The sequence below is a fragment of the Amborella trichopoda genome, chromosome 12, assembly GCF_054954075.1.
Source record: "Amborella trichopoda isolate Santa Cruz 75 chromosome 12, AtrichopodaSantaCruz75HAP2 v2.0, whole genome shotgun sequence".
NCBI classification, from domain to species: Eukaryota; Viridiplantae; Streptophyta; class Magnoliopsida; order Amborellales; family Amborellaceae; genus Amborella; species Amborella trichopoda.
In genome coordinates, this window is record NC_142347.1 from 20,427,609 (window position 1) to 20,449,626 (window position 22,018).

A 22,018-nucleotide genomic window follows, 5' to 3' on the forward strand; every position below is an offset into this window, starting at 1 on the left:
AGTATTTGATGATCACACCATAGCTTAAAGCATGATGGGTGTTCTATCTGAAAAATATGGGGCCACTTCTGAGACCCATATGCTCTACAGCCGGGAATCCAGTCCCCTGTCGCATGCAAGTGTCCATTGCTCTCAACAGTCACCCTCCATCTTGGGAGTCTGTTGCAATTGTATTGAATCATTCTGCACAAGGGACAATCATGTTAAGTCTTCCCACACATCTTAGTATTGAAGCTGCGATAAGAATGAGGAAGAAGTCAAATGAGCTCTACTTTGCTCAAAGTTCATCTTCTCAGATCCCCTAGAAACCTTACAATGATCAGAAAAATAATAGATATAAGGGAAATGGGAGAAATTTTAAAAATAAAAAAAATAAGGTTGAGGAGCCTTGTTTTTATTGTAAAGAAATTGGGCACATCAAATTTAATTGTCTTAAGATGATAAACAAAAATAGGAACCAGAATAACAATCATGCTCAAAATAATCAAAATAAGAGAAAGGACTTGATCTGCGTAGTCCTAGAATCAATAGTTGCCGACCATGACCTAAAAAATTGGTGGGTCGACTCAGCCTCCACCTGACATGTCTCGAGGACTAAGGATGGATTCATGAAATTGAAGGAGATTGTAGCCGGTAACCAGCAGATTTACTGGGAAATGACACCGACTGCAATGTACTAGGTGTCGGTACTTTCAAGCTATGTTTACCAGGATGAACAAATCTCTTATTGATTGATATATTGTATAGGCCCAATATACGACGTAATTTGATTTCTGTCCCTAGACTAGACGACAAGGGTTATGAAATAAGATTCATGTCTCGTCGAGTTACCATTAAGAAGCATTCTAGAGTATTGGTGTACTGTACTAAAGTTGACAATTTGTACCGATTGAATATTAATGAAAGTTCCTCTCTTTCGGGTTATTTTGATGCCTCTTTTGATGCTTATGTATGTATGGATTATCCATATTTATGGCACTTAAGATTAGAACATATAAATAAAGACAAAATGAATCAAATGGTTAAAAGATGCTTGCTCCCCAATTTAGAAAAAATTGTGTTTAAAACATGCGAGCCATGTATTTCTGGTAAATTAACTAAGAAGCATTTCCCTAAAGGGAAAAGGTCTATTGAGCTACTTAGCATTGTTCATTCTGATATATGTGGCCCATTAAATGTGAAAACACATAGGGCTATGGAATATTTCATAATATTTATAGATGATTATTCAGTTATGGATATGTATACCTAATTAGTAAGAAATCAGATGCATTAGAAACATTTAATGAATATAAAGCTGAGATAAAAAATCAATTACGTAGACATATTAAAATTCTTTGAACAGATAGGGGAGGTAAATATTGCTCCGCCTTATTTACCGAATTTTGTAAGGAGCATGATATAACTCACCAAAAAACTATGCCAAATATACCTCAACAAAATGATGTAGCTGAAAGAAGAAATAGAACTCTAACAGACATGGTTAGGTCTATGATGAGCCATTCAAATTTATCACCTCATTTTTGGGTGAGGCTCTCAACACTGTAATGTATATTATTAATCATGTTCCAACTAAATCTATAAACTTGACCCTATATGAATTGTGGACAAGTAGACAACCTGACCTTACTATCTTGAAAGTTTGAGGTTCTTGGGCATATATGCTTATACCACCACAAAATAGAAATAAATTACAAAGTAAAACTATAAAATTCTCTTTCATAGGCTATTCAGAAAATTCTAAAGGGTATAAATTCTATAACCATGATACTAGATCATAAGTAGAGAGTCGTGATGCTCATTTCTTAGAAAATATAGATGATGAAAATATTTTAAATAAGCATGTTGACTTACATGAAATTGATAAATATAAGGATCTAAAAAACCCTGTTTCTCAAACTACCTCTACATTTAGTGAGAATTATTCAATTGAATCAAGTATACCAGATAGACCTAAAAGAACTAGAGCCACACCTACGACTTTAGAAGAATTTTATGTATTTATGAATGAAGATAATTTATTCTTCTATGAGTGAAGATACAATAGATGAACCTCGAAACTATAGGGAAGCTATTAGCTCACATGATTCAATTGAATGGACTCAAGCTATGGATGATGAACTTGATTCTATTGAAAGAAAGAAAGTTTGGGAGTTTGTTGACTTCCCTAAAGATAGAAAAGTCATTGGTTGTAAATGGGTCCTAAAGAAAAAGCTTAATGCAAATGGATCCATTGATAAATATAAGGCTAGATTGGTAGCTAAAGGATTTACTCAAAGGGAGGGTATAGATTATGTAGAGTCTTATTCTCTAGTAGCAAATTTTACATCTGTTAGGATCATCTTAGCATTAGTTGAATATTATGATTTAGAATTATTTCATATGGATGTCAAAACAACTTTCTTAAATGGAGAATTAAAAGAATATATATATATATATATATATATCTATATCTGTGAAACAATTAGAAGGATATGTAATTAAGGCCAATAAGATAAAGTATACAAACTTAAAAAATCTTTATATGGTATAAAACAGTCTTCTAGGCAATGGTATTTTACTTTTCATAATGCAATCACTGAAATTGGTTATATAGCTAATAGGTTAGACCATTGTGTATATGTCTGGAATAGTGGGAGCAATTTTGTTATGTTGTCACTATATGTGGATGATATTTTGATAGCCGGTAATGATATTGGTATGATTAACCATACCAAATCATGGCTAAGTTCCCATTTTGAGATGAAAGATATGGGAGAAGCCTCATACATATTGGGCATTAAGATAATAAGAGATAGACGTTCAAGACTTCTATGTTTATCTCAAGAAAATTATTTAGAAAGTATTTTTAAAAGGCTTAAGATGGAAAATTGCAAGCTCATAGATACACCCGTTTGTAAAGGCTTGAAATTATCAAAGAAAATGTGTCACATTAAATGATAATGATAAAATTGAAATGGAGAGAATTACATATGCTCAAGCTGTAGAATGCATAAATTATGTTATGTTATGTACAAGACTTGATTTGAGTTATGCATATGGTCTTGTAAGTAGATTTCAGAGTAATCCTGGGATGGCTCATTGGCAAGCTGTAAAAAGGATACTTAGTTATATTAAGAAAACTAAAAATTACAAGTTGTGCTTCCAAGCTGACAACTTAGAGGTTATTGGGAACTCTGATGCAGATTTTACAAGAGACCCAGATGATAAAAAATCAACCTCGGGATTTGTATTCCTCTTTGGAGGTGGATGTATTTCTTGGTTTAGCAAGAAACAAAGTTGTGTAGCTCAGTATATACTATGGAAGCCGAGTATATTGCTTGTAGCATTGCTACAACTTATGTCGTTTGGATTAAACGCTTCATAAATGATTTGAAGCAGGATATAACCGACGGACCTGTTAAAATTTTTTGTGATAATCAGGCTGTTATTTCATCAATTTAAATCGGAACTTATAGTTCCAAAAGTAGGCACATTGAAATTGATTATCATTATATTTATGATATTATTGGAAAGAATGAAATAAGTGTAATTTATTTGCCATCTTTAAATATGATTGCAGACCCTTTAACAAAGGGGTTGAGTACAGAAATATTATCAAAGCATGTAGATTTGATGAGACTTAGAAATATTTAAGTTTGGAACTCACAAATGGGATCTTTTTCTTTGATATCTTGGTCATGTGAGCAAAAGCCGTATTAGTGTGAGAAACCTCATGACATGACTTTGGATATTTTTTTGTTATGAGATGTATAACCGCACTAGCGTGAAAAGCCTCATGACAAAAAAATATGCTCATAAATGTTAAACTCATTAAGTGGTAAAGACTTTATGATATTTCAATATATCTGACCCTCATGGCCAAGTGGAAGATGTTGGTATGTGTGTGTGTGGCTATGGGGCCTTTAAACGTGTCATTTTTCTTTCTCTTATAATTTAATGCTTATCACTAAAATGGGGAGGCTTCTTAGAGAGAGAAAGTGTCGTTATATAACAGGTCGAAAATAACCACCCACCTCCTAGGATTACAAGGCCATGTTTCTCATAGATTTCAGGAGGAAAGTCGAACGTTGTAGAATGACCTCCTTCCATCCCTCTTTAAGAAGGGTTTCATAGCAATAGAGAGATAAACCATATAATCAATTTTGAGTTCTCATTGTTCTGAGAAAGGGCCTGATCTCTATGATCCCAAGTCTCGCGACACCGCTAATAATCCTAGGAGAGGGGTCCATCTCTTCCCTCAAGTTTTCAACAGAAAATTCTTAAAAATTAAGAAAAATCTCAAAATAACCCCAAAAATCCCAAAAAAATTCCAAAATTCAAATTTAATCTTAGGAGCTCCTAAAACCCTTAGAAAACTAAAGAAAACCCTCTTAAACTCTAAAAAAAAAGTAGGTAGACCCCACCTACAATTCCCCAACTTTTTCTCTGCCATAAGAACTTTATATCTAGATCAAAGAACCTTAGATCTACCAATTGCAGCAAGCATAAGGAATCCAAAAAAGGAGATGGTAGTGCAAATCAGAATAGCGGCCTGATCCAAGCCCAAAACTCCAGGTTTCGGGTCTCTAGATGTAAGTACCTCTTTCTTTATTTAATTTAGTTCGTTTTCTTCATTTAATTCTTTGTTTTATTTTTTTTTTTTGCAAATTAATTTATTATTAAATTTAATTAAATTTAGAAGTGTTTTTTAGATCAAAATACAAATTTGGAGCTAACGCATCCAGTGGACTTGGAAAAAGACTGGATCTGTATAGATCAGGGATTTTTTTGAGCCCATAAATCAAGCGAACCCCACTTTTTCTACCTTTTTCAAAATTTGCTCAGTTTTACGAAGATTTGAGTAGATGTCATCTTAGAGATCGGCACAGATCGAAGCTTAAACACTTTTTAAAAGAATATGTAAACATATTCACATGGTCCTATGATGACATATCTGGCTTAAATACTAAATTGGTACAACACCTCTTAGTATTCCATCAAGGGGGGAAAGCTGTAAAACAAAAAATTATGCCGTCAATCGCCTCATTTGGAATTGAAAATAAAAGAAGATATTGATATGCTTTTTAAGGCCAACATCATCTTACCAGTGGACTATCTACATTAGTTAGCTAATATTGTTGTAGTAATTAAGAAAGACGGAAGAATAAGAGTATGTGTCAACCATATGGATCTAAACAAAGCCTGTCTAAATGACAACTTTAGTCTCCTAAATATCGATACCCTAGTTGATAACACTACTAGACACCAGATCTTATCATTTATGGATGGTTTCTCTTGATATAATAAAATCCTGATGGTGAAAGAAGATCTAAGGAAAACTTCATCATCCAGTGGGGAACATTATGATAAAAAGTCATGCCTTTTGAACTTGAAAATGATGGGGCAACTTACTATAAGACTATGACTGCTATATTCCATGCCTTTATGCATGACATCATGAACGATTATGTGAATGACATCCTAGTCAAATCCAAGACTACGGATGCCCACCTTACCAATCTAAAAATAATATTTGATTGACTTCAAGAGCATTAGCTCAAGCCGAATCATTAAAAGTGCGCCTTCGATGTCAAATCTGGCAAGCTGCATGACTTTTGGTTAGGTGCCTCGATCTCGCCCTCTAGATCTAGGTGATCTGGTTGCACGTATCTCGGGTTTCTAGTTAACCCAAGATTTGAGATCGCTCTCTCGGAGCCTTGCTCAAGAGCAAGGGCAGGTATACCAACCGATGAGAGTGGAATTTTAAGATGGGTTCGGGGACTTACTAGGGTTGGCTCATGTGGAAGCCCTCTTAGATCATGTCGGAAAGCCCCCCAACTGCTTTAGCTGGTTCAGAATTGCCTCCCTTGACCTGTAATCTCCTTGTTTTTTTGCACAACACTTTTATGGTTAATTTGCAAGAAAAATGGGTCAAAATGACCCACCCTTGTCTTAGGGCAATTGTAACAATCTTAAACTTTCAAAAAAAAAAAAAAGGAAACTTTTAATACATGACAATTCTTTTGAACATGATGGTCCTTAGGGACTATCGTTACTTTTAAAAGCTTTTGGTTTAAAAGCTTTGTTGCTTCCTTGCTCTTGCCACGTCCACTAAAGGACGTGGGCATTAGGCGTTTAGATCGTAAGCTAACGCTCACACCTGTAATTTAATAAAAGAAAAAAAAATATATTAGTAGAATTTAAATTTAGAGAGGTGAGGACTCCTACCTTAGAAAACTTATGAGATTTTTCTCTCTGGTCGGAACACAGTGAACTCCTCTCTCTAGCCGAATTTTTATCGGAAGCTCCCTCTCAAATATTTGTGTGTAAGTGACATCGTCTTCCTGAAAATAGTCTGTTTTTAATAAATAGTGATATTTCCGTCCAGGATCTTTATTTTATAAGTTTTGTGTGTAAGTGACCTCATTGTCTATAAAAATAGTCTATTCTTTTTAAAAATAAAACGAAATAATTATTTTTGCTTATTATCATGAATTTTAAGCGCGATAAATTTTATGCGCACACGACCTCATTATCTTGAAAAATAATATTTTTAATAAAAATTGTGATATTTTATCTATGTTAGAAATTTTAAATGCTGTAAATTCTTAGAAAAATAAATTTATTTATTTTTCTTGTCTATTGTTAGAAAATTTTAGATACTATCAAATTATTAGAAATAAATGTGATATTTCTGCTTTTAGTAAAATTGTGAGATTTCTTTCTACTGTTTTTAAATATTTAGACATTGTAAATTTCACGTGCAAATGACTGCCTTATTATCTGAAAATTGATATTTTTGCATTTGATTATAGCATTGTTGTGAAATATTTATTTGCAAATTAACATCCCATAAATTGTGATAATTCCGTATTCTTGAATTTCTATAAGAGTTTTTTTATACATATTAGATTGGCAATTATGCTAGAATGTCTTTACGAACTGCTACCTTTCTAAATTTGAGCCCAAAATATTTGATTGGTTGAAATGTTATTGAAAGTGACTGTTATTAATGGTGTCAGTGAAATTCATATTAATGATTTCAGTGATATGTTGAGTACATGATATTTGCTGCTTTCGAATGTTTAAAGAGATTTAGAAATAATTTAAGTATGCAAGTGGACTCATCAGGTTCGCCAGTTAGGTATAAGTGGACCTATCCAGGATGCCGGTAGGGATTAAGTGGACTCATCCGGTATGCTGGTGAGGTATAAGTGGACCTGTTGGGATTAAGTGGACACATCTGGGACGCCGATAGGGATTAAGTGGACCCATCAAGACGTTGATGGGGTATATAGGTGACCTACTTGGGACGCCAGTCGGGTATTTTGTGAAATCCTTTGAATTATGCACTGCCGTTAAAGTGTTATATGCATTTCAATTATTCGGATTATACTTAATTATGCATTTATTGAAAGTGAAACTGTTGATGCATTTCTATTAATAGATCTCCTTTTTAAAAATATTGATATCTTTCACCCATGATTATTTTTGGGATTATGATGATCACTTACTGAGTAGCCAAACTCATCAAACTATGGTAAAACATTTTTCAGGATAACTGCGGATTCATTTTGAGTGCTAGTCAAGATCAACCTTGGAAGATATTGTTGTTGTGATAGCTTTCTTTTGTTACTTTGTAAGAACTCACCACTGTAAATTTGTCCTATCAAGAGATGTATATATGTTTTGACTGTCACATCTCAAGAATATCTGTATCGAAATTTTTTGGGGTGTGACAAATTATGGTATCAGAGCAATAGGTTTAAGATTCTTAGGAATTTTAAAAAAGAATATACTTAAAATCTCATTTATTGCATTTACAGACTGGGATGAAGTCAAGATCCAGAATAGCTGAAGCTAATATGGAAGGAATTCACAAAGCCTTGGAAAATATGGTTACTCTATTGCAACATCAGATGGAAAACAACAATCCACTCAGGCAGTCAGTTCCGAGAAATGGTGGGAGTGATATCGATCAATTTAAGAAATTAAACCCACCTTCTTTTAAGGGTGCTATAAACCCACTGGAAGCCGAGGGATGGAATGTCCTGATGATAAGAAAGTGGCCTTGGCAGTTTTTATGTTAAAAGGTGAAGCACAACACTGGTGGCGAATGACAAAAGGAGTATTGGTCAAAGAAAATAAACCATTGACTTGAGAAGTATTTTTAGAGGCATTTAATGAAAAGTATTTCCCATATTTTATTCGAGACAAAAAAGAAATAGAATTTCTGGAATTAATCCAAGAAAACCGGACAGTAGCACAGTACGAGGCCAAGTTTACTGAATTGTCCAAGTTTGCACCACATATGATTAACAATGAGGCAAGAAAGGTGAAAAAATTTGAAAGGGGTCTCAAGCCAGCTATTAGAAGCAAGATATCAGTCTTAAAATTGAGAACTTATGCTGAAATAGTGGATCGAGCCCAAATTGTCGAAAAAGATTGCGAAGATTACCAAAAGATGAAAAATCAGAAAAGTCATGTTAGACCTACATCATCTAATCGACAACAGTTTGAACGGCTAAAAAAGAAGCCAAGACCCTTGCCATTTCAAAGCCCAATAGAACCACGTAGAAAATGTGGGAAAAACCATGGATCAAGCCCTTGTTATTGGAATACCGGAGCCTGTTTTAAATGTGGAAAATTACGACACCAGATTAGACAATGTCCTAGCTTACAGACGCAACAGCTTCCAAAGCAGGGAGAGATAGCTCAAAAGCCTCAGATGAAGGGAAGAGTATTTGCGATCACCGAGCAACACGCTTAGGCCTCAAAATCAGTGATCCAAGGTACTCTTACTATCTTTCAAAAAGTAGCTCATGTTTTGATTGATCCTGGTTCTAGTCATTCATTTGTGTCATCACACTTTGCATGCCACTTAAAGGTAGAACCAGAACAATTAGAATACATTCTAGAGGTAGCCACATCGAATGGGAAATTCACTTGACACCAATATAGTGTACAAGTCCTGTGTAATAAAGATAGAAGAAAAGGAACTGTTGGTTGATTTAATACTCCTAGAAATTCAAGATTTTGATGTAATCTTAGGCATGAATTGGCTTTCTGCATACCATGCAAGTATTGATTGTTACAAGAAAATGGTTACCTTTAGTATTTCGGATCAACCAGTATTTTACTTCAATGGTATCAAAGAAGACTCCCCATCATATTTAATCTCCTGTATTCGAGCTAATCGCCTCCTTCGACAAGGGTGTCAAGGCTTTCTTGCCTATATCAAAGAAGATAGGAAGGAAGAGATAAATTCGGATACCATTCCAGTCATCCGAGAATTTCCCGATGTTTTCCCTGAAGAATTACCAGGATTACCGCCTGACAGGGAAATTGAATTCTCTATTGAATTATTGTCAGGGGTAGCCCCAATTTCTAAAGCACCTTATAGAATGGCACCTGCAGAACTTAAGGAACTTAAACAACAATTGGAAGAATTATTAGATAAAGGTTTTATCAGGCCCAGTGTGTTACCTTGGGGTGCTCCGGTACTGTTTGTTAAAAAGAAAGATGGGACTATGAGATTATGTATTGATTATAGACAGTTGAACCAAGTGACAGTGAAAAATAAGTATCGATTACCCAGAATTGATGATTTATTTGTTTAATTACAAGGATCACATGTGTTTTCAAAAATTGATCTTAGATCTGTTTTCAAAAATTGATCTTAGATCTAGATACCATCAGCTTAAGATTAAAAGTGAAGATGTTACCAAGACAGCTTTCAGAACAAAGTATGGCCATTATGAATTTTTAGTCATGCCTTTTGGATTAACCAATGCACCGGCTGCATTTATAGATTTGATGAATCGGATCTTTAAGCCATTTTTGAATAAATTTATTGTGGTATTCATCGATGATATTTTAATTTATTCCAAGAATCAGAAGGAACATGAACAGCATGTAAGAATGGTATTGCAAATATTAAGAGACAAGAAATTTTGGCCAAACTTAGTAAATGTGAATTTTGGTTTGAACAAGTGACATTTTTAGGACATGTCATGTCAAAGGAAGGTCTATCAGTTGATCTTTTAAAGGTTGAAGCCGTTGTTAATTGGAAACATCCTAGTAATGTGACTGAAGTTCGAAGTTTTTTGGGATTGGCAGGATATTACAGAAAATTTGTAAAAGAATTTTCTCGAATCACAACCCCATTGACTCAATTGACACAGAAAAATGTCAAATTTGAGTGGACAAATGAATGTGAGGAGAGTTTTCAAGAACTAAAAGTTCGATTAACTTCAGCACCTATTTTAACTATTCCTGAGGGGAGTGGGGGATTTGTGATTTATAGTGATGCTTCACATAAAGGCTTGGGCTGTGTATTAATGCAATATGGGAAAGTAGTGGCATATGCATCCAGACAGTTGAAAGAATATGAGAAAAAATATCCAATTCATGACTTGGAGCTAGCTGCAATAGTATTCGCTTTGAAAATATTGAGGCATTATCTATATGGTGAGCAATTCGAAATATACACGGATCATAAGAGTTTGAAATACCTCTTCTCTCAGAAGGATTTAAATATGCGGCAGATAAGATGGATGGATTTCTTAAAAGATTATGATTGTACAATCCATTATCATTCAGGAAAAGCTAATGTTGTGGCCGACGCTCTAAGTAGAAAATCTACGGGAGTCTTAGCTCATCTAATGATCTAAGAAATGAGATTGTTAGAAGAAATAGTGGATTGGCATCCGACTCTGTCCATTAATGGTGTGGTAAGTATGATTGTCAACATTAAGGCAGAACCCCAATTAATCCAACAGATTCGATTAGCACAAAAGAAAGACCCACCGCTTATAACAATTATAAAAGCGGTGAAGCAAGGAAAAAGAGACGAATTCTCTATGTGTAGTGAGGATTTGCTAAGATTCAAGGGTCAGATTTGTATTCCGAATGATGAGAGTGTGAAGAAAACTATTTTGGAAGAAGCACATCACTCTCGTTATACGATACATCCCGAAAGTATTAAAATGTATCAGAACTTGAAGAAAACCTTTTGGTGGAACAATATGAAAAAAGAGGTAGCACTATTTGTATCTAAGTGCCTAACATGCCAGCAAGTAAAAGTTGAACATCAAAGGCTCAATGAGTTGTTGCAGCCTTTACCCGTACCAGAATGGAAGTGGGAGCACATCTCTATGGATTTTATCTCTGGCTTACCTAGAACAAATTCAGGACATGATAGCATTTGGGTAATTGTGGACCGGTTGACCAAAGCTGCCCACTTTCTACCGATTCGCACGACGTACGCTTGGGATCGACCGGCTCAGTTGTACATTAAGGAAATAGTGCATTTGCATGGAGTTCCGTTCAGTATTGTATCGGATAGGGATACTTGATTTACTTATAAATTTTGGGCTAGACTACAGTCAGCCATGGGGACGAGACTCACCTATAGTACTGCCTTTCACCCCCAAATTGATGGACAATCGGAGAGGACCATCCAAACCTTGAAAGATATGCTGAGGGCTTGTGTTATTGACTTTACAGGAAGCTGGGATGACCATTTATCCCTGATTGAGTTTGCTTATAATAATAGCTTTCAAGTCAGTATTCAGATGGCACCATATGAAGCCCTGTATGGAAGAAAATGCAGGTCACCTATCTGTTGGAACGAGGTTGCTGAAAGAAAGCTTTTGGGGCCAGAAGTTATCCAGATAACCACAGATAAAATAGCATTAATTCGTGAAAGGCTCAAGACAGCTCAGAGTCGGCAAAAGAGTTATGCCGATAACCGACGGAGAGATCTTGAATTTGAGGAAGGTGATCGAGTTTTCCTAAAAATCTCACCAATAAAAGGCATTATGAGATTCGGCAAGAAAGGAAAGCTGAGCCCACGTTACATCGGATCATTTAGAATCCTGGAAAGAATCGAAGGTGTCGCTTATAGACTTGCCTTACCACCCGAATTGGCAAATGTCCATAATGTCTTTCATGTATATTCACTACAAAAATATCAGCCCAACCCATCTCATAGCTCGAAATATGAACCTTTACCGATCAGAAAGGACCTATCCTTCATTGAGAAGCCAATTTTGATACTGGATAGAAGGGTGCAAGTGTTGCGCAAGAAGGAGATTCCTTTAATCCGTGCATTATGGCAGTACCATTCAAGAGAAGAGTCGATTTGGGAACGAGAAGACGATATTAGAGAAAAATATCCCTATCTTTTTCAGTAATCAGGTACATAAATTTAAAGGACTAAATTTCTTTAAGGGGGGAAGAATGTAACAATCTTAAACTTTCAAAAAAAAAGAAGGAAACTTTTAATACATGACAATTCGTTTGAACATGATGGTCCTTAGGGACCATCGTTACTTTTAAAAGCTTTTGGTTTAAAAGGTTTGTTGCTTCCTTGCTCTTGCCACGTCCACTAAAGGACGTGGGCTTTAGGCATTTAGAGCGTAAGCTAACGCTCACACCTATAACGTAATAAAAGAAAAAAATAATATATTAGTAGACTTTAAATTCAGAGAGGTGAGGACTCCTACCTTAGAAAACTTATGAGATTTTTCTCTATGGTCGAAACACAGTGAACTCCTCTCTCTAGCCGAATTTTTATCGGAAGCTCCCTCTCAAATATTTGTGTGTAAGTGACCTCGTCTTCCTGAAAATAGTCTGTTTTTAATAAATAGTGATATTTCCGTCCAGGATCTTTATTTTATAAGTTTTGTGTGTAAGTGACCTCATTGTCTATAAAAATAATCTATTCTTTTTAAAAATAAAACAAAATAATTATTTTTTCTTATTATCATGAATTTTAAGCACGATAAATTTTATGCGCACACGACCTCATTATCTTGAAAAATAATATTTTTAATAAAAATTGTGATATTTTATCTGTGTTAGAAATTTTAAACGCTGTAAATTCTTAGAAAAATAAATTTATTTATTTTTCTTGTCTATTGTTAGAAAATTTTAGATACTATCAAATTATTAGAAATAAATGTGATATTTCTGCTTTTAGTAAAATTGTGAGATTTCTTTCTACTGTTTTTAAATATTTGGACATTGTAAATTTCATGTGCAAATGACTGCCTTATTATCTGAAAATTGATACTTTTGCATTTAATTATAGCATTGTTGTGAAATGTTTATTTTCAAATTAACATCTCATAAATTGTGATAAATCCGTATCCTTGAATTTCCATAAGAGTTTTTCTATACATATTAGATTGGCAATTATGCTAGAATGTCTTTACGAACTGCTACCTTTCTAAACTTGAGCCCAAAATATTTGATTGGTTGAAATGTTATTGAAAGTGACTGTTATTAAAGGTGTCAGTGAAATTCATATTAATGATTTCAGTGATATGTTGAGTACATGATATTTACTGCTTTCGAATGTTTAAAGAAATAATTTAAGTATGCAAGTGGACTCATCCGGTTCGCCAGTGAGGTATAAGTGGACCTATCAGGGACGCTGGTAGGGATTAAGTAGACTCATCCGGTACGCCGGTGAGGTATAAGTGGACCTACAGGGATTAAGTGGATCTATCTGGGACGCCGATTGGGATTAAGTGGACCCATCAGGACGCTGATGGGGTATATAGGTGACCTACTTGGGACACCAGTAGGGTATTTTGTGAAATCCTTTGAATTATGCACTGCCGTTAAAGTGTTATATGCATTTCAATTATTCGGATTATACTTAATTATGCATTTATTGAAAGTGAAACTGTTGATGCATTTCTGTTAATAGATCTCTTTTTTAAAAATATTGATATCTTTCACGCATGATTATTTTTGGGATTATGATGATCACTTACTGAGTAGCCAAACTCATCAAACTATGGTAAACATTTTTTTCAGGATAACTGCGGATTCATTTTGAGTGCTAGTCAAGATCAACCTTGGAAGATATTGTTGTTGTGCTAGCTTTCTTTTGTTACTTTGTAAGAACTCACCACTGTAAATTTGTCCTATCAAGAGATGTATATATGTTTTAACAGTCACATCTCAGGAATATCTGTATTGAAATTTCTTGGGGTGTGACAGCAATGCACATTCATGTGGCTAAGAATGTGCGAGGTTTAGAGTAATGAAGTGGAAGGTTTGAGCGAAGGTCGAAAAGAGAAGAGAACATTATGAAGGGACGAGACTAACTTAATAGCTAGACAGTGACCGACTCAGAGTGGAAGCAAGACGGGCATGGTACTCAGGACTAGCACGACAGCAATACCGCTGGAAACCGAGGCCAATATGGCGGTGCTAGGCTAAGTCCACCCTCAATCAAGTGAGGAGAGAAAAGAGTGAAGAGAAGGGAAGAGAGAAAAGAGAGCGAGACGGTGGAGGGGGAAGAACTCAGATGGCAATGGGCATCTCCGTTGGCATCATGAGAAGATGTCGTGCCAAATGCGGGTGGCGATGGCTTCTGGTGAGGCTCACGACGATAGCTCCCTACAAGACACACGACGCTAAATGCAGAATACGAGAGAAGCCCACGGACAGCAATAAGCATCCCCGTTGGCGATGTAAAAAGACAACATGTTCCTTACGGACGACGATAGCTTCTGGCGAAGAGCACGTCGATAACTTCTCACAGGTCGCGCGGTAGCTGCCTCTCGTGAGGCGCATGACGACGGGCATAGAAAGGTGTGGATCGAGCCTGCACGGGGCGACGGGTATTGCCGCGACCCTTTGCGGACAACGATGGGCATCGCTGCCTGCAATAGTCAAATGACAGGGTGAAGCCTACACGGACGGCAATAAGTTTTGCTACCCCTGTTCCTCGCTGAGACATCAAGGATATGTGCGCAGACGGCGATGAGCAGCGTCATCTGCCAATCTCGCAGGGAGATAGAGAATAAAACGGAGAGAGAAGGAAGTTCGCACATGGCACTACTGTCGCCATGAGAGACCTGTGAGACTGCAGAAGAGGCATGCACGACATTGCCACTGTCATGTATGGTCTCTGAGAGGAGCTCAGATGGAGAAGAGGAAGAAGAAAAGGGGGGAAGAGAGAGAAGAAAAGAAGAACAAAAAAGAGAGGGAAGATTTACCTCAAGCCTGAGGGTACCGGTCCAAAAGTTTCTCTCACCTTACTCGCTCTCTCCAAACATGACACAACAATGAGAAGAAAGAGAAACTGTATTAAGTAAAAACTCTCTCTTTTTGTGAGGGATTGAGTCCTTTGTCGTACAATGATGGTACAATGTATATATAGAATTTATCCCAAACATGGGTGGATGATCAAAAGTAATCCTCATTGCTTAAAATTAAGATTAAATTGAATTAAAGAAAATTAGAAAATAAGGTATAAAATGATAGATTTGCTCCTTCTTAACAATATGTGGAATTTCAGAACAGTCCCTGTGTTGCCCTAGAACTTCTGTGATCTTGCATGGATGATCCGGGGTCATTCCGATGCCTGGTTGATCGAAAGATGATTGTTTTCTTGTAGGGCTTGGAATGGTGATCGATTTGATACCAACTTCGAGCCATGGATCGTGTTTTTAGGGCACGATCAGGTGACTTGAAATTTGAATGAATCTTAAAACTTCAAATTGATTGTGTGCTCGTTCCTTGATGTTTTTCTGTGTTTTCTTCGTTGGAGTACACTGAGCATGCCGTCATGATCACGGGGCAACAAATGCACCTCGATTCCGTGTTCGAACGAAGGTTTTGCAACTTTGGAAGTTTGGCCGAATTCTAAATTTCGGCGACGAAATTTGCAGTCACTTCGTCGGCTTCGTGCACAAAATATGATCGTTCATCATGTATGGAGTTCAGTTCAGAGATAAATCAAAACCTTATGCAAGCAATTGAATTAGTTTTGCATCGATCGGGCTTGTCAACGGCATGAATTGGTCGTTCGAGCGAGGCACGATGCTGCTGATTTTCCTACACTTTCTTCACAGATCAGTTATGAGGTGAATATTCTCAGCCAAGCAAGATTCAAACATGAAGTCAAATACCCAAAATGGCTGGCAAATGTTGTCCCAGTCAAGAAGAAGAATGGCCAAATCAGGGTCTGTATTGACTACCACAATTTGAACACTGCCTGCCCCAAGGATGACTTCCCCCTCCCGTTTATCAAGATGCTGGTCGACTCCACAGCCCACTGCCAAATCTTTTCCTTTATGGATGGGTATTTTGGTTATATCTATCACGATCCCGCCCCCGACAACCGTACCTTACGTGGCGACGGGCCATCGAGCGCAGGTTTGTGATTCAATGTAACGCTTGTCACTCAGGTAGGAGTACACTCAACGTCTTTATATTCGAAAATCGAGCAAACCATAGAAGAGAGCTAAAGCGACAAGCTTAACTAACAAAAGAGTAAGGAAAAACTCTGCACACCAAAATTCATAAGTTCCAAAAATTACATTCAGTTCGAGACATCTAGGCCCAATATTACACATATCCACCAAGAACAAAACAAAACCAGGGCCAAACAGCCCAGACATAAACAAGGTCTAAGCACCGTCTTCAAGAACACTAACTTTGTCATCCAACCGCCAAGCACGAACTTCCAGGCTTGTACCTGTCGCTATCGATCTACTAGTATAGGAGAAATAATGGGATGAGCTATACAGCCTAGTAAACAGGTCTAATGTTATGCATTTGTGGTGGTTCTATTCATATGTGACAACGGTACAGTTTATCAATATAAAGTCATAATTTAGCATAAATGCATATCAAATCAAGACAGGGAATATGAACATTTCATTTAAATGGTAGTCATCACTAAATCAATGCGATTAGAGCCTTGAATTAGTGAAATCATAAATCATTCCATCATTATAATGCTAAGTCAATCCTGCTGCTTAAGACCTCTACCATCACACAAGAGGCAGGGTAATAATAAATGGGGTATCCACTTCGTAATACCCTCAACACTCTCACACAGTCCCCAACGCGCATTGGGGTTTCGATAGGCCCTTACTTTGAAAGGCATCAATTACATATCATTTCATAAATCTAGGGTGCGACCGTCTATCCTCTCCCTTAACTCGTTCCTATCATTATGCAGGTTAGGGGATATGTCGGCATCTCTTTCCTTACTATCGATGAGTGTCCTATCGCGTAGCAGGCAATATCATAGAAGCATCCACTACCGGTGAGTGTCCCACATAGAGTGGCCAATAGCAACATAAACAGTGGCCATTCATCACATCATCATAATAGTATCCACTACCGGTGAGTGTCCCACCGCGTAGTGGTCAATAACAATATAAGCACTGGCTATTCATCGCATCATCATAACAGTATCCACTACCGGTAAGTTTCCCACCGCGTAGTGGTCAATAACATCATAAGTAGTGCCCATTCATTGCCTTATAACAGATGAATCATATTTCATAACATCATAGCATTTAGCAAAAGATATGCATTTCAAGGGCTATCATATGGCATTTACACATAAGCTTTCTCAGTAGCATTTGGCATTCATTGTTAATTCATTTCATCATTATCACGCTCGTGGCCCTTTTTCTCACAAAGTGCAGTTTACATGGCATCATTCACATATCTTTATGGCATTCTCATGGAATTTATCATATGGAATTCACATTTATCATATATCATGATAACTAAGTGTCGCATGGTCATACAATTATGCAGTGACAAGTAACAGTGACATGCCCCTCTTAGCATGGGCGTAGCTCCCAATGTAGGGAGAGTTTCAGGCTGCGTCAAACATGAAACCTTGAGCTAATCCACATTTCTTTAAAAAAATAGTAGTTTGAAGGAATTTGGGTGCCCTTTGATGGGTCAATATCTTAGTACAAAGTGAGCTTTAGTTGCTGGAAATTTCCCTGCAACATGCACAGTGACGTGTTTGCGCATTTCGGGTCATAGCTCAAAATCCGTGGGGAGTTTCAAACATCTCAAAACATGCAACTTTAAGTACATTCATAAATCTTTTCAATGGCGGTAATTTCAAGGTTTTTAGAAACCATTAGCTAGGTCAAAGGCATTGCCCAAAGAAGGTCACAATTGCTGGACATAGCAGCGACTGTGAACAGTGCCATGCCTCGACATTTAGGGCCATATCCTTTTTATCCATGCAAAATATTATCATGAAAAATGAAGTAAACTTCGAGTATACACACATGTATCTCATTTGGGATCGATTTGGTCCTATTTGGACGCCATTTGGTTATCGAACACATAGATGCAAAAACATTCGCAGTTCTAGAAATTCACATTCTCAAGTTAATATACTTTTAAAGAACACTTAATATTTCTTAGCCAAGCTACACTTTGGGCTTGGAACAGTATTCGTGATAAGAAGTCTCACAGTGAGCGATTTCATGAGTTTTTATACATGTGGTAGACACAGCCATGGCATTGAGAAGCATAAACTGAAACTTCTACCTCATGTTAACCCATTCATTCTTCATATTTTCCTTTATATCATCTAATCCATTTCAACATTTTTACAACACTCATGGATGAATAAAGCTAAACCCACTTACCTTGACTTCTCATGTTCTCACAAATTCTCACTCATTGCCTTCACGGGCTTCCCTTGGCTTCACCAGTGGGTTGTCTTGAAAGGGCACGCTACTCTCTTCTCTTCCAACGGGCGTGCTACTCTCTTCTCTTCCAATTGGCACTGCTCCTTAAACACGTGAGGCGATGCCTCGAATGGCAATACTCCATACGCCTTTCGCTCGTGACGAAAATCCTTACGCCTTCTCGCTCGACATTACATCCCTCTTCCCATGCGATGATACTAGCTTGGGAGAAAATTGTGGCCCTTACATCATGCCCCCTTTGAAATGGATTTTGTCCTCAAAATCATATTAACATTAACTAAAAAGGTGAGGGTATTTCTCCCTAATCTCATCCTCCCGTTCCCATGTCGATTCTTCCCTTTAATGATATTGTCGTTGTACCTGGACTAAGGGAATTTTTTTATTGCGCAACACTTATACTCTTCTGTCCCAAATCCTAATTGGTTGCTCAACATAGATCAAGTCTTCCATAAGTGGGATTGGTTTATACTCCAAGACATGGCACGGGTTAGGTTGATATTTCCTTAGCAGTGATATATGGAGGACAATGTGGATGCTGACAAGTTTAGGTGGCAGGGCAAGTCGGTAATCCACGCTTCCAATTCTTTCCGGGACTTCAAAAGGTCCAATGAATCGTGGTCTCAATTCCCCTTTTTACCACATCTCGTAACACCCTTGGTTGGTGAAACCTTCAGGAAGACTCGATCCCCTACTTCAAACTAGAGGTCTCTCTGGCGATTATCGGTGTAGCTCTTTTGCTGACTTTGGGCTATCTTGAGCCACTCTCTAATCAAAGAAATCTTCTCATAACTCATCTAAACCATTTCTGGCCCTAATAATCTTCTTTCGCCCACCTCGTCCCAACAGATGGGCGACCTACACTTTCTTCCATACAGGGCCTCATAAGGTGCCATTTGAATACTGGCTTAGAAGCTGTTGTTGTAGGCAAATTCTATCAGGGTAGATGGTCTTCCCAGCTTCCCTTAAAGTCAGTGACACACGCCCTTAACATGTCCTCCAAGGTCTAGATGGTTCTCTCTGACTGTCAATCTGTTTGTGGGTGAAAGGCGGTGCTAAATGCAAGTCTGGTTCCCAATGCTGACTGCAGACTTGCCCAAAATCTGGAGGTGAATTTAGTGTTCATGTCTGACACAATGCTAATAGGCACTCCATGCAATCTCACAATTTCTCTGATGAACAACTGAGCCAGTTTATCTAGAGTATAGGTCATGCGAACCGATTAGAAGTTAGCAGCCTTACTTAATCGGTCCACCACGACCTAGATACTATCATGCCCTGCACTTGATCTCGGTAATCCAGAAACAAAGTCGATCGTGATGTGTTCCCATTTCCATTCTGGTATGGGTAAGGGCTGTAATAGTCCTGTAGGTCTCTGATGTTCTACCTTCACTTGCTGGCATATCAAACACTTAGCTACAAAATGTGCCACATCTCGCTTCATGTTGTTCCACTAGAATGTTTTTTTTCAAATCTTGGTACATCTTTGTACTCTTTGAGTGTACAGAGTAGCGGGAGTGGTGTGCTTCCTCTAGGACAACCCTGTTTATCTTCTCATCATTAGGAACACACACTCGGCCTCTAAACCTTAACAAGTCATCACTGCTTATAAAGAAATCTTCCTTTCCTCCCATTTTCATTTCTTCAATGATTTTTATCAGCTGGGGATCTCCTTTTTGGGTCGCTCGAATTCACTGAAGAAGTTGGGGTTCCATCCTTAAACACGACAACATTCCTTTCCACTCATCACGGGGCTGGGATGGGTGTCACTCCGCTACATCCTCTAACGACTTCATTTATTGAATCATTAAATGTGCCACAGAAACCACAACATTTCGACTTGAGGCATCGACCATTACATTGGTCTTGCCTAGTCGGTAATCAATTGTACAGTTATAATCATTCACTAAGTCCATCCATCTTCTTTGCCTCATGTTTAGCTCTTTCTGGGAAAACAGGTACTTGAGGCTCTTGTGGTCCATGAACACCTTAAATTGGGCCCCATAGAGGTAGTGTCTCTAGATTTTTAATGTGAACACTACTGCCGCGAGCTCCAAGTCGTGAGTGGGATAGTTTTGTTCATGTGGCTTTAGCTATCTGGAGGCATAAGCAATAACTTTACCTCTCTGCATAAGTACACATACGAGCCCTTTATAGGATGCATCGGTATAACCACAAAGTCTTCATTTCCCTCGGGCAAGGCCAATATTGGGGCTGTGACTAGTCTCTTCTTAAATTCCTGGAAACTCTTCTCACATTCCTCTGACCATATAAATTTTGCATTCTTTTGGGTCAGCCGAGTTAGGTGAAGCGCTATCTCTGAGAATCGTTCTACAAAGCGCCTATAATACCATGATGGTCTCAGAAAGCTATGAACCTCAGTCACATTTGTTGGCCTTTCTCACTTAAGTACGGCTTCGAGCTTAAAGGGGTCGATCGTGATCCCATCCTTAGAAATAATGTGCCCAAGGAAGGCCACACTGAGGAGCCAAAACTCGCTCTTGCTCAACTTAACATACAATCTTTTCGACTTCAAAGTTTGCAAGACCATCATTAGATGTTGTTCATGCAGTTTCCGACTCTTTGAATATATCAAGATATCATCGGCAAACACCACTACAAAGTCATCTAGGAAGGGTCTGAACACCCTATTCATCAAATCCCTAAACACAACAGGGGCGTTGGTTAACCCGAAGGACATCACAAGAACCTCATAGTGACCGTATCGAGTTATAAAAGCAGTCTTTGGAATGTCTTCCTCCTTGAACCGTAATTGATGATAACCTGATCTAAGGTCAATCTTCGAAAACACTTGGGCTTCCTTGGAGTTGGTTAAAGAGGTCATCAATCCTAGGCAGAGGGTACTTTCACCTGGTTTAACTACCTATAGTCAATACATAATCTCAAGGACCCATCATTTCTCTTCACAAACAGGACTGGTGCACCCCAGGGCAACACACTAGGTTGGATAAATCCCTTAACCAATAATTCCTGCAACTGCTCTTTTAACTCTTTCAATTCAGCTGGGGCCATTCTATAAGGGGCTTTAGAAAGGAGAGCGACGCCAGGTATACCTCTATCTCGAACTCAATTTCTCTTTCTGGAGGTTGGGATGACAATTCATCTGGAAACACCTCAGGGTATTCTTTTACTATGGGTGTCTCTTTCAACTGGGTCTGAACATCTCGATTCTCTACTACATATGCTAAATATCCTACATATCTCTTAGCCAAGAGGCGAGAGGCCCGGAGGGCGGAGATAAAATGCAGAGGAGAAGTATCGCTAATGCCCTCAAGGTGTACTTTCGCTTAATCTGGACGTTTAAAGGTTACCGTCTTTTCATGGCAGTCGACGGTGGCATGGTTTGTAAACAACCAATCCATGCCTAGAATTACATCAAAGTCTTGAATATTTAGGTGGATCAGGTCTACTGGCAGGTCACACCCATTAATTGTAATCTTACATTGTTTATATACTTTATCAATCTCCATAGAGTCTCCCACCGGTGTACATACTACTAAAGTGTAATTGAGACA